The following is a 13,580-nucleotide window of genomic DNA, read 5'->3' as shown; positions in this document are numbered from 1 at the left end:
TGTGTAATTTGCTAGAAACTAAATGGCTTGAGTTACCTAGAGTTGAGGATGGATGAACGCTCTCTCCTTCATCCCTTCCGGAGGTAGAAGCTTCTTCTTCTTGCTCCGTACTTGAGGAAGAACTCTCCTCCTCTTCTTCCTTAGATGTTGAGTAACCCTCAACTTCTAATTCCACATCTCCATGGTGTGAGCTACTTAGCTCACTTGACTCCTCTTCATGGCTTGAAGTGGAGCTCTCCTCATGGAACTTGGCCAAGTTGTTCCACAATTCCTTGGCATTGTTGTAACCACCTATCTTACACAATATATCGTTAGGTAATGAGAATTCAAATATTTTCATTACCTCGTCGTTGATTGTGGATTGGTGGTTTTGCTCCTTCGTCCACTTCTTCTTCTCAAGAGGTTTTCCTTCTTTATCCATCAGAGGAGTGAAACCTAATAGTACACAACTCCAATTTTCAATGTTAGTCATAAGGAAATACTTCATCCTTACCTTCCAATACGCGAAGTCATCGCGATCGTAGAAGGGTGGAATTGTGATGTCTTCTCCGAGTAGATCCATTCTCTAGCTTGTGCTCCCTCGGGTGTTAATCCGGCGAAGAGCGATCTCGCTCTGATACCACTTGTTAGGATCGATGATCGCGGCTAGAGAGGGGGGTGTGAATAGCCGCCCCTAATTCTTCGCGTTTCTTCCTACGATTAGGGTTAGCGCAGCGGAAATAAAAATAATAGAAATGAAACGAAGATGATCAAACCTTAGACGCAGCGATGTAACGAGGTTCGGAGATGATACTCCTACTCCTCGGCGTGTCCGTAAGGTGGACGAAGCCTATCAATCCGTCGGTGGATGAGTCCCCGGAGAACCGGCTAATATAAACTCCTTGTGGGTGGAGAAACCTCGCCATAATCTTTGCAACAGCAATAAGGAGATACAAAGAAGAGCAAGAACAAAATATACAATGAATGTACAAATACTAGCTTGCCTTCTCGTCGACTGAAGTCCCGGATGAAGCACCAACTTCACGGACGAATGCCAACAAGCAACTCAGTCAAAGAGGCTCCCCCGAAGCTTCGGAGCTCAGCAAAGCTCAAGCACAGCTTTCATAAGAACAGCAGCTCAAGGAGGAAGAAGAAGAAGAAGCTGTACAGGCCCTCGAACTCCTTTTATAACCTGCGAAGAAGACACAGTAGAAACTAGCCGTTGCTACGCAACGGCTAGGATGTGGACCGATCAGGCTTCATCCTGATCGGTCCACAAGGGTCCTGATCGGTCACAAGACCGATCAGGCCCTTCCCTGATCGGTCATGGTGACCGATCAGGTCCTTCCCTGATCGGTCCCATGACCGATCAGGGCCTTTCCCTCCTTCTGATCGTCTCCTTCTGATCGATCACTGATCAGTCTGCTGACCGATCAGATAAGCAACAGAATGCTTCTGTTTGGTTACTGATCGGTCACCAGACCGATCAATAACCCAGCGTATCACTGGATCGGTCACCAGACCGATCCAGGTTTAGAGCTCCCAGCCCTAAACCCTACTTGGTCCTGAGAACGAGCTACCGAGCCCTCTCCGACTTTGTCCGGTCCAGAGAACGAGCTACCGAGCCCTCTCTGACCTAGTCCGGAGAACGAGCTGCCGAGCCCTCTCCGACTTCGTCCGGTCCAGAGAACGAGCTACCGAGCCCTCTCTGACCTAGTCCGAAGAACGAGCTACCGAGCCCTCTCCGACTCCATCCGGTCCAGAGAACGAGCTACCGAGCCCTCTCTGACCTAGTCCGGAGAACGAGCTACCGAGCCCTCTCCGACTTCGCATGCCAAGCTTCCATACTTGGACTTTTCCCGTGCCAAGCTCCCTGCTTGGACTTTTCCGTGCCAAGTCTCCATACTTGGACTTTACCCGTGCCAAGTCTCCATACTTGGACTTTTCACCAGATGTCTGGTCAACCTTGACCCATCTGGATTCCCCTTGCCTGGCTTCACTCACCAGGACTTCCAAACTGCCTAGCTTCACTCACTAGGTCTTTCCCCTGCCTGGCTTCACTCACCAGGTCTTTCCCAATTGCCTAGCTTCACTCACCTGGACTTTCTCCAACTGCCTGGCTTCACTCACCAGGACTTTCACTTTCACCTAGCTTCACTCACTAGGGTTTTCACCTGGCTTCACTCACCAGGATTTCCCGTCTGCCTGACTTCACTCACCAGGACTTTCCGAACTGCATGGTTTCACTCACCAGGACTTTCCGAACTGCCTGGTTTCACTCACTAGGACTTTCCGAACTGCCTAACATCCCAGTTAAGACTTCCCAGTCAAGTATCCGGTCAACCTTGACCTACTTGACTCTTCTTCATCCAACCTGATCAGACCCTGATCAGTATCTCTCCGCATGGACAACTGCACCTGCATTGTCCATGTCTACATATCTTTCTGTATTGTCAAACATCGAAACCATGACCAAGGTTTACGCTTGGTCAACTAGGTCAACCTTGACCTACTGGAAATTGCACCAACAATAACTAGTTATTAGTTTCCACATCATAACTAGTTCATCTTTTGTATTGATCTTGAAAAACCAAACACAAGAGGTTATCAGTTTTAAGTTATCATTTTTGTTATCGATTTTATTGTTCGATTTCATGTTTCGATATTGTGTTTCTATTGAGGTCTCTATAGTTAAACATAGTTTACTGTAAGAAGTTAAATATCTGATTTCTTTGAAAGGCTTTTTCTAGGAAGTGGTGGATGATTTCATACCCAAGAAGGCCTAGTGTCTCACCATGTTTAACCTAGAAGTCGATCTTATAAATAGATATTTGATTAACTTCTGTAATATGGTTTAACTTAGGAAGATCACATCGGTTAAACTTGGAGTAAAAATGTTAAGTATTGTTTCCAATCGAAGTTTACCTTCTGAAGGACAATTTGGATTAATAATGTTAAACATCGTTTGCAATCCAAATTTAACTTCAGTATTGCACAAGGGTAGCTAGGATAGTTCTATGCTTGTACAAATTTTTGTATAGGGGAACTAGGACGGTATTCCGAATAGCAACCAACACACAAGTGGTTTTTACTTGGTTCAGAGTCTTTGACAACTTCTACTCCAAGACCTAGGTCCCACGGACCTATCGACGAAGAATCCACTAAATGCCTTTTCTAGAACCACCGGAAGAAGGGATTGAGTACAAGGAAAAAAATTCAAAACAAGTGTAACATGCTACACTTTTCCTTTTGCAAAATGTCAATACAAAATTTGATTTCATTACCCAACACTTTCAAAGATGATCGACTTAGGCTCAGTGCTGAATGACTCCTCAGTAGTAGTCAAACACAACAACATCGTAGCGGAGCAACAGTAGGAAGCTGGAGCAGTCAGAACTTCAAATGGACACGTATAAACTCATAGAAGAGTTGGTGAAGAGTGTTTGGTCAAGCAACACTTTTATAAGGTGTGGAAGGTGCCTTCCATAGGGATGAAGGCACCTTCCATAGATAAAACTTTATCCCCAAAAGTGTTGATCCTTATAACTGATGAATTTAGATTTTATACGATGCAAGGAGTCTTCCATAGCACCGAAGGCTCCTTCCATGAACAGTACCGAAGGCGTCTTCCAATGGCTTGAAGGCACCTCGGGCACTGTTCATCCGAGGCCTTTTTGTTCCTTTTACCCTGCAATGTAGGTTAGTCCAATACTACAATAACTAATCTACAAAACAATGTTAGTACAATAATAATATCATTAATTTATGACTTAGACCCTGTCCTCCATACTAGGATCTAATCAGAGTCTCAATTTAAGTTTTTAAAATGGACCTAAATTGGACTGACGCCTACTATCCTGTCAATTGAAACGCGTCCTCACTTAGTCACTCTCTTCCAATAACTTACCTTCACTTACCAAGTGTCAAGTTACCTTCTTGACGTCAATCTGACCCACCAGGTCTTCTTGCTGGAATCGCATATCCGAACTTTGCCAACTAGGAATTGAACATCCCGATCTCCTATCAGAATCGCACATCCGGACTTCCTCCTGTAGAATCCCACATCTAGACTTCTCCAATCGGGAATCACACATCCCAACTAGACTTCCTGCCTAGTGTCAAGTCATCTTGACTATCAAGTTAGTCAATCCTACACACTCAATTACAAGGTTAGATCAACATTAAATTTAACTTTAATCCATTTGTCATTCATCAAAACTTAGGTTTGATCATTGGTGGCAAATGTACTAACAATCTCCTCCTTTTTATGCAATGACAACCTGGGTTAAAATTAGAAAAATATGCAATAAAAAGAAATAGAAATAACATGATTAAAGAGAAATAAAATTAACTAGTTTCAATTTTTGTTTTATTCCTTTGATTATTTTAGGGTTAAGAATTTTAAGGTTTAGTTTGTCTTTTTCTTACTTAACTCTTACCCTTCTCCTTTGACATTCATCAAAAATAATGTAGATAAACATAGCAGATTATAAAAATTGTAATAAAATTTTAGTAAATATAAAATGTTCAAAAAAATATACAGATTTGATGGGAGAGAGGAGTTAATATAATTCTTAGAAATTTTTTTAAAATTTTCAAAAGGGTTTCAAAACATTGAAAATTTTTAAAACAAATATTTTCGCAAAGCTTAAATTATGAAGGTAGTTTAGAAATTGTTTTGCAAGATAGTTTTTTAAACACTTTAAAAAAATGTTGCACGAATATTGTAAAACAATTTAAAGTGTTTTTAAATAAATTTTCAAAAGTAAAATAAGTTTGAAAATATTAGAACCCATTTAAATTTTCTAATTTTTCAAAATGTTTTTAACATTTTAAAATTGACTTTGCAAAACACAACATTTTGTACAAATAAATTTTACAATAATTATACAAATAGATTCAAAAATATTTGTTAAAAAGATAGTTTGTTTGAAAAGTACTTTTTAAAATTTTAATTGTTCAAAGCTCCTTTTTGAAAAATTTTGTAAAGAATTTGTTTAAGTAAAACAGTTTTAGAAGTATTTTCAAAAAAAGAATTTTAAAGTGGAAAAACACTTGTTTGAAAAAATAATGAGAATTTTTACAAAGCAAGTATTTGAAAGGTAATTTTGAAAGTATTTTGCAAAAAATTTGAAAGCAATTTTGAAAGTAATATTTGCAACAAGTATTAGGAAAGGAAATAAATTATTTTTAAATATTCTCCCCCTGAACCTGATATATTAAAAAAATATTTATCTAAAAAAGTTGGCATTAAATATCTAACCGTTAGTTACTAATTAACTATTAGAAGATAACAGCGTTCACTTGGTTAGTCAAGTTAAGTAACTGTATCCAGTTAGTATTTGATTAAAATAGATTACTTAACCTGATCACTATCATTTTAATATTTTTCACCCAGACTTGTATTGATACACTAATATAAGCATCTGAAGTCCATGCAATTGGCTTATGCATCTCATGTCGTTCTAATTTTTGAATACATAATCAAGGTAACCTAGTGTGCTTGTGAGATGCTCGATACCTAGATTTATAAGAATATGCTTTCTATGGATTTGATTTAGTCTAAGGCCAAAATTAATATTGAAATACTAAAGAAATGAGAATTTTTAGAAAATATAAGTAATGAATTTTCCTAGAATTTAGAACCATTTGAAAATAATTTTGAAAATAACAGTCCTACTTTATTGTACACATACCTAATTTTCGTCTTAAGTTACTAAATTCGAGTTTTGATAATGGTTTTATAAAAATATCAGCTAAATTTGATTTTGACTCAACATAGTTAAGTTCATATCACCTTTGGCTATATGATCTCTTATAGAATGATGTTTAACTTCTATATGTTTAGTTCTTGAATGATGAACTGGATTTTTGGTCAAATTATTAAACTTATGTTATCAATAAAGATTTTAGTATGTTTATAATTTAAGTTAAAGTCTTGTAATGTGTGCATCATCCATAATAATTGTGCTACACACTCACCCATAGTTATATATTCTGCCTCAGTTGTAGATAAAGCAACACAATATTATTTTCTACTAAACCAACTGATAAGTGATAGTTCAAGTAATTGACATCCACCACTTGTACTTTTTCTATCTAATGTATAGCCAGCATAATCTAAGTCAGAATATCTTACAAGGTTAAAATTAGTTATTCTAGGGTACCATATTCTTATATTTTGTGTGTCTTTAGATATCTAAAAATTCTTTTAATATTTTTCAGATGGGATTCCTTAGCACAAGTTTGATATCTAGTACGCATACTAACTATAAATAGTATGTTAGGTTGGCTTGTAGTTAAGTATATAGACTAGCTATGATACTTCTACTTTAGGTCTACTAGTATTCCATTAGGAGCACTATCTATATTTTCATTTATTTCCATGGGTATTTTTATTTCTTTAAAATTATCCATTCCAAATTTTTTAAATAATTCCTTTGTATATTTTTTTGATAGACATAATTACCTTCATTAGTTTATTTAATTTGTAAGCCTAAGAAGAAAGTTAACTTACCTACTAGACTCATTTCAAATTCTTATTCTATTAGATTTATAAATTCTTATAGAAAGTCAAAGTTTGTAGATCCAAAATTATGTCATCAACGTAAACTTGGGCAATAAAAATATCAAATTTAAAGGTTTTTATAAACAATGTTGAATCAATTCGACCTTATTTGAATTCTTTTGAAATCAGATGAGTGGATAATCGTTCACATCGAGCCCTAGGTGCTTGTTTTAGACTATATAGGGTCTTTTTTAATTTAAAAATATAATCAGGGTGTTCTAGGTTTTCAAATCTAGGTGGTTGATCTATATATATTTTTTTCTTTTATTCTTTTATTAGTCCATTTAAGAAGGTTGATTTTGTTAGAACCCGAGTGGTCGGTAAAAGGGGGTGAATTGCCCTAAAAAATAAGACCAAATCTTTCTCAATCTTATAGCTTGATTAAGACAAACATTTATATAAAAAAAATCAATAAGTCAATTAATTAAGGAAAGAGGCACAAAAATTTACTTGATTTGCAATTAGAAGATTGATAATCTAAAACTATAAAAAGTTCACTATGAAGATCTCCTTCGAGTGGGGTAGCCTCTTACAACATTGACAGCTCACAATTAGAGTAGTAGAACACTAAACAAATTCGTGTACAAGTGAATTGTTGAACTACTGAGACCAAGGCTCTATTTGTTGATGTAGCAGCTTCGGATGCCTGGAAGGGCTTTGGGTGCTTAAGCATGGATAAAGTTTTATCTACGTCGCAACGGTTCTCAATGGCTCGGCAAAGATAGACTTTTCTGGTTCGGGCGCCTGAACTAGATCTGGGTGCCCGGACCGTACTGACACTGCCCCCTTCGAACAACACTCGACGAGGTAGCCTTAGGGGTGCCCAGGGGGTTCGGGCGCTTGGACTTGGTCCAAGCGCTCGGACAGTCAATAACCCGCTGACTATCTGGTTTCTCCCCATTCTAGCTCTATTCGCTTGGGTGATTTTGGCCACTCGGAATAGAGCTCGCCCGAACCCACTTTTTGGCCTTCTCCTCGAGTAAGCTTCCACTCTAGCTTCTCGTCCCTCGGAATGTTGCGCGCTTCCTTCTCATCTACCATCGTACTCTTCCGTAGCACCTCATCCTTTAGAGGCACCAAGCCCGCCGACTCTCTCCCATATCATCCTTCTCACTAGCTACGTCTTTTTATCGACTTCCCGTGCTCCTAAATTCCTGCACACTTAGACACAAGGCATCAAACAAACACAAGATCTAACTTAACTCAGTTGACCATACCAAAACTACCTTGGGGTACTGATAGATTTGACGTCTATTTGATAGAACTTAAACCCTTTATGAGCTGCATAGCTCAGTAGCATTCTAATGGACTCAAGTCTGACTACTGGGGTATAGGTTTCATCATAGTAAAGTCCCTCTACTTGACTAAAACCTTTAGCTACTAGTCTAACTTTATTTTTGACAATCTCCCCCTTTTCATTTAACTTATTCATAAATACTCACTTAGTCTCAATGAATTTTTTATTATTGGGTAGAGGAACTAAGTCTTAGACTTGGTTTCTTTCAAATTTGGCTAGTTCTTCTTGCATGGCAATAACCCAGTCTAGATCAAGAAGGGATTCGTCCATTGTTTTGGGTTCAACTTTAGAAATTAAGGATATTTGACTTAGGTTTTTGAATGATGATCTAGTTTGAACCCTTAGTTCTGAGTTACTATTATTTAGTCAATTGGATGGTCTGAGCTGACTTTTTTTATTCTAGGCTCAGTTTATGTTTGTTCGTTTTCATATGGTTGATTTTGTTTATCTTCGTATTCATTTATTAAGTTTTTAGTTGCTCCCCCTATATCAGTGCTACCTATAACAAAATTAATTGGTTGATATTGAGGTTGAGTTAGATTCTTTAGTAATTTCATTGAATTTTACATTGGTTATTTCCTCATTTCTTAGAGTGGCTTTATTGTAAACTCTATATCTTCTACTATTTAGGAAATACCCTATAAAGATTCTATTTTCTACTTTTGAGGTAAATTTTTACAAGTATTCTTTTGTGTTTAATATGTAAACAAGACATCCAAATACCTTAAACTATTTAATATTTGGTAATTTCTAATAGTAAATTTTAAATAGGGTTTTATTATGTTTCTTATTTATTGTTGTTCTATTTTGTACATAGCAGGCTGTACTAATAACTTCTACCTAGAAATATTTTGGTGGTTGGTATTCATTAAATCCTAGTAGCTTCTTGGAGTGTCCTATTTTTCCTATCAACTATTCCATTTTATTGAGGTGTATTAGGATACAAGAATTTTTTATGATACTCATTTTCTAAGCATAATTTAGTAAACCTATGAATTTAAATTTCTCATCGTTATCACTCCTAATTCTTTTGATTTTAAAATCTTTTTCATTTTTAGTTTGTTTATAAAAATTACTAAATATTTTATTTTTATTTTTTAATAATTTTACCCAAGTAAATCTTGAGAAACCATCAATTATTACTAGACAGTATAAATTTCCATTAATAGATGTAATCCCATATGTGTCATTGGCAAAAGGTGGAACCGCCACCCTAGCAGCCCCCTGGCCCCGGCCCCACAAGATTCCAGAGGGAGTAAATCACGAATCCCATGTGTGGCATGCCCTAGGGTAAGGTTGTCCGACGAAAAATTGAACAGCACCTCCCATGTAGCAATGACAAATGAAACTAGTATACATTACCCCAAGGCTACTCACAAGCCAACAACAACAACCCACACGGCTGGAACATATACAACCACAGGGCTATATACATAGCCCACACAGCTGGAACAAAAAGAACATAACCACGCAATTATATAGTAAGTAGCCCACACAGTTGTAGCAAAACACAACGGAAGACACAAAATAACGAACGCAAAACCATAATACAACTAATTGCGAGCCGGCCCGGCTTGACACAACAACAACAAACCACACTAACACAAATACAGGAAACCACAAAACTAAACTCCATATAAAAGATATATATACACAAACAAGTCCAAAGTTAATAATGCAAACAGAAGCAATAACAGAAAAGTCGCTCGTTGTGACATGGGACGAGCAGATAGGATCTCCAGGCGACTCCATAAATCCTTTACCTGCTACCTGACAAAAAAAACCAATTTATAGGGTGTGAGTGCTGGGACTCAGCGAGTAATAGACAGATAGCACATGAACATAATAAAGAACTAGAGATACAAAGATATACAGTCTCATAGAAAATAATAGCAGATACTATAGTAATATCATAATAAATGTCCATTCCTGAAACCATATCCTAGGCTAGTAATAGAAGGTCAAGGATAGTGAGGAATCTTCTATAGTACTGCTCATAACTACAAGGGTAACATGTAAGGTATATACATACTATTAGCAAGTACGCTAGTGTCTAAGCACATACAATAGGTATATAACTCAACATATGTAAACATATCACATGGATACAGTAAGAGACTGCATAAATAAACAAACAACAGCATAAGCAAGTATAATAAGAAAAGTGTATGCACGAATGGTCACTCTTGCCCACCCCTCTGCACCATGACCCTTGTATGGTCGAGAGGTCGGGTCAGTGACAAACTGTATACCACTCCAGCTACCACTACTCTCGAATGACCGAGGGGATAGTTGCATAGTAACTAACTAGCTACGTAGCGACGAGGGTCCCTGCTGCTCACAACTCCAGTTATCACGACCCATGAGTGAGCGAGTGGGAGCATGACAGGACAAGCGGCATCTGCTCCAACTATCACTACCCATGACTGGCCGAGCATGCGACCCTGGCCAACAACCCTCTCAACCACAAGGGAGATATGGTCGCCGGCATGCATGCAATGATATGATGTGCAAGATGCAACAGACATCATATATATATATATATAAACAGAAATCAGTTATGCTACATGAAGTCAGCATGCTCAATAAGGTATGTAAATAAACAACATTCAAAACAAATAAGGATGATATCTAGTATTTGCTAAATATCATGGATAGCAACGAGAGACTGTATAGATATGGAAACGAGCATCTCAAAGATAGAGTGCATAAGCATCAAGCACAAGAAAAATATCAGTGGAGTCAAGATAAATACAATAACTATCCGAATATATAGCTCATGCACTAAGGTTAAAGTACTAAAGAGACAAAGCAAGAAGTACCCGTCTTTATCTGTCGATCGTGCTAAACCAAATCCCTCGTCGAGACGCTTGTCTCGAATCAACGTCCTACAAATCACATAATGTACAGTTTAACTAATCACATATACAACAACTAGCTAATCCTAATTTGATTAAGTATCCACATTTTAATCTCATTTAATGATCCAACATTTCTTCCACAACTAATCTCCTTATGGGTTATTCAATTAAATCATGGCAACCTTTCATGATCAAACTATACTTAATTCATCAACCTAATAAATTACATAACAAAAATATCCTTAACCCACTGATCACTTCATAGACTTATTCCAGTAATTATCCAAACACACAAGCAATCAAATGTATCAAATCAAAATTCTTCTATCTAATCCTTTTATTGATGTAAGTTCCATCAGAAATAAGATTTTGTTACCCAAACACTGTTCTCCTTCTCCAACCAAAACTTATGGTGGAATGAATCCCTCCTAGGTAATACTCCGAACATCTTCGAGGTTACAGTTCTAGGAAGATATGAACAGAGATATGTCATCACTAAATTAAAATAAACAAATGAAATTCGTTACCCAAATCAACAGATGACCTCCTTCCTCTTTGGTGGTTCACTGCGCCGGAGTAGCACTAATTAGGACTGGCTGTTGGCAGAGCTAGCTACTGGCAGCAGTGGAGAGGAGAAGACGAGATCGGAAGAAACACGAGGCTAAGGCTCGACGGCATTGACAGTGAAATGGTGGCAGCTCGACCTCCCATAACGTCTTGGCTCTCCGATTACAATCCCACCTCAGACGATAGTAACCCCCTTCCATGATAGGAAAAGGGGAGGAGGTAGGCGACATCAGGGTGACGATGACCAATGATCGGGCAGGGGCGGCTTCAAAGGTGCGATGGGCGCCACACGATATGGAGAGAGGGAGTCACACTAGGGAGGCTAACGGCTCTTGCTCATTGCCGAAGAGGAGTCAGTGACGGTGTTCACACCATGGCTGACGATGTCGGCTTGAGAAGTAAGGGACGATGTCGATGCAGCGATGCGAAGCTAGGGTACGACCCGCATTACTTGGGCTGGGCAACGACCATCGACTGTGGTCGGTGGCGAGGCAAGGGTCGCAACGTCAGCGATCAGGGCGACATGGCAAGGTCGTGTGTGGGAGCAATGGAGAGAGAGATGCGAGATAAGATCGGCGATGGATGAGGAGAAGAAAGGATCGGGTGAAGAAAAGAGGCATCGGCATCGGCATCGGCATCGGCGTAGAGGAGAGGAATAAGATTAGGAACTTAGGTTTAGATGATTTTTACCTAGGTTAATTAACACAATCAACTCCCAACTAAATGAGTATTCCAAACCGACTTTCTCTAAACTTAATCGATTCATCCCCTTAAACATGTCAAACAAATTTCATTTAAATCTCGAAAAATTTCTAAAAAGCTAATAAGGTTATTTCTCTAATAACACCTATTATTTAATTACCGGATCTTAAAATGTGAGTCAAATAAATATATGTATAATAATTCTAATGTTAATTAGTTTGAGTTTGATTAGTTGGTTTATGGGTTCATTTGGTCTATTTTTCTTGTTGGCAAGTATTATAAATTGTTGAGTCTAAGTTGAGTAGTTTTAGTAGTCCTCCAAATAAGCCATTTAGTTTGGTGAGGTTTCTAAAATTAGTGTGAGGCATTCTCCTATGTCATAACCAGGCTTCCTCTTTTTTGTCAAGTGATACTTAAGTGAGGAGTTAGCTAGGTTAATTATGTAAATATTATTATTCCTAAGTCCTTTTAATTTTATTGTAGGATCTTTCATATGTTTAATTAAACATTCAGTAAATCTAAACCTAACCTTATACTCTGAATCACATATTGGCTGACACTGAGTAAATTAAATTTGAAATTTTCAATAAGTAGTATTTTATGAATAATGAAATTATATTCTAGTTCAATATTACCTATTCCAATTACCTTTACCTTTAGTTTGTCGTTATTTTCAAGGGCAACTATTCCTAGTCTTTTGAAACTTAATTTTGTGAGCATTGCTTGATCCCCGGTCATGTATCAAGAGCAACTACTGTCCAATATCTATTTAGATTCTAACAAAGAGTAGGAAAAAAAAAGTTTAGCTCAAGTGTGAACTTAAATTTGAGTTTAGTTTAATTTAATTATTTTAAATTTAATTAATTTTAATTTTAATTTTAATTTTAATTTTAATTTTAATTTTAATTAATTAAATTAAATTTCAATTTTAATTAAATTTTGATTTTAATTTAATTAATTAAAATTCAATTAATTTTAATTTTAATTTAATTAATTTGAATTTTAATTTCAATTTGAATTGAATTTTGATTTTAATTTAATTAATTTGAATTTTAATTTAATTAATTTGAATTAAATTTTGAGTTTAATTGAATTAATTTGAATTTACATTTTTTATTTTAGTTTAATTAATTTAAATTTTAATATAATTTAATCCTTATTCATTTCACCCGATCTATATTTTCAATCAAGGAATCTTATAATTTTGTGAGATGAGTTAAATTGAATTTCAGGATTTGGTTTTACTTGTGTTAAATTCAAGTTTAGCTTTCGATTCAACAAACAAGCATTTTTTGAATAAATATCTAAGCTGTGGTGAGTCACTTGGACATCATTAGAGTAACCACGCCTTCAAAAATTTTTAAATAGTTCTATCTACTAAACTTAATACAAAACTTTGGTCTAACCAGCTAGGATTAGTAAGGGGTAGCTTCAGTTAGTTCTACTAAGCCAAATACACCAGGTCGAAGTATATCTTCCTAGACATACATAGGCAAAGCTTCCCTAACCTACTATCATCCAAAACTTTTCTATTGTCATTTATTAAGTTAAACTTGTATCCCTATTTATCCTAGTCCTAATTACCCAGCTGGGTAAATTATTATTT

At 36.7% G+C, this 13,580-nt stretch overlaps 1 long non-coding RNA gene across 2 annotated transcripts; it reads right to left on the bottom strand.

The window, feature by feature from the left end:
* Positions 1–9,341: 9,341 nt before the first annotated feature.
* Positions 9,342–11,917, bottom strand: LOC121968138. Of its 2 annotated transcripts, none has more exons than XR_006107953.1 (3): positions 11,082–11,917; positions 10,667–10,732; positions 9,342–9,614 (listed from the first exon to the last, which is right to left on the bottom strand). It is a non-coding gene; the product is annotated as an uncharacterized LOC121968138 (long non-coding RNA). The 2 variants fall into 2 exon arrangements; XR_006107952.1 differs by having other exon boundaries at positions 11,233–11,917.
* Positions 11,918–13,580: the final 1,663 nt, after the last annotated feature.

Source organism: Zingiber officinale, chromosome 3B (genome assembly GCF_018446385.1).
Source record: "Zingiber officinale cultivar Zhangliang chromosome 3B, Zo_v1.1, whole genome shotgun sequence".
Classification (NCBI taxonomy): Eukaryota; Viridiplantae; Streptophyta; class Magnoliopsida; order Zingiberales; family Zingiberaceae; genus Zingiber; species Zingiber officinale.
Note: the sequence above shows the minus strand (reverse complement) of the source record. Positions and strands in the feature narration are given on the sequence as shown.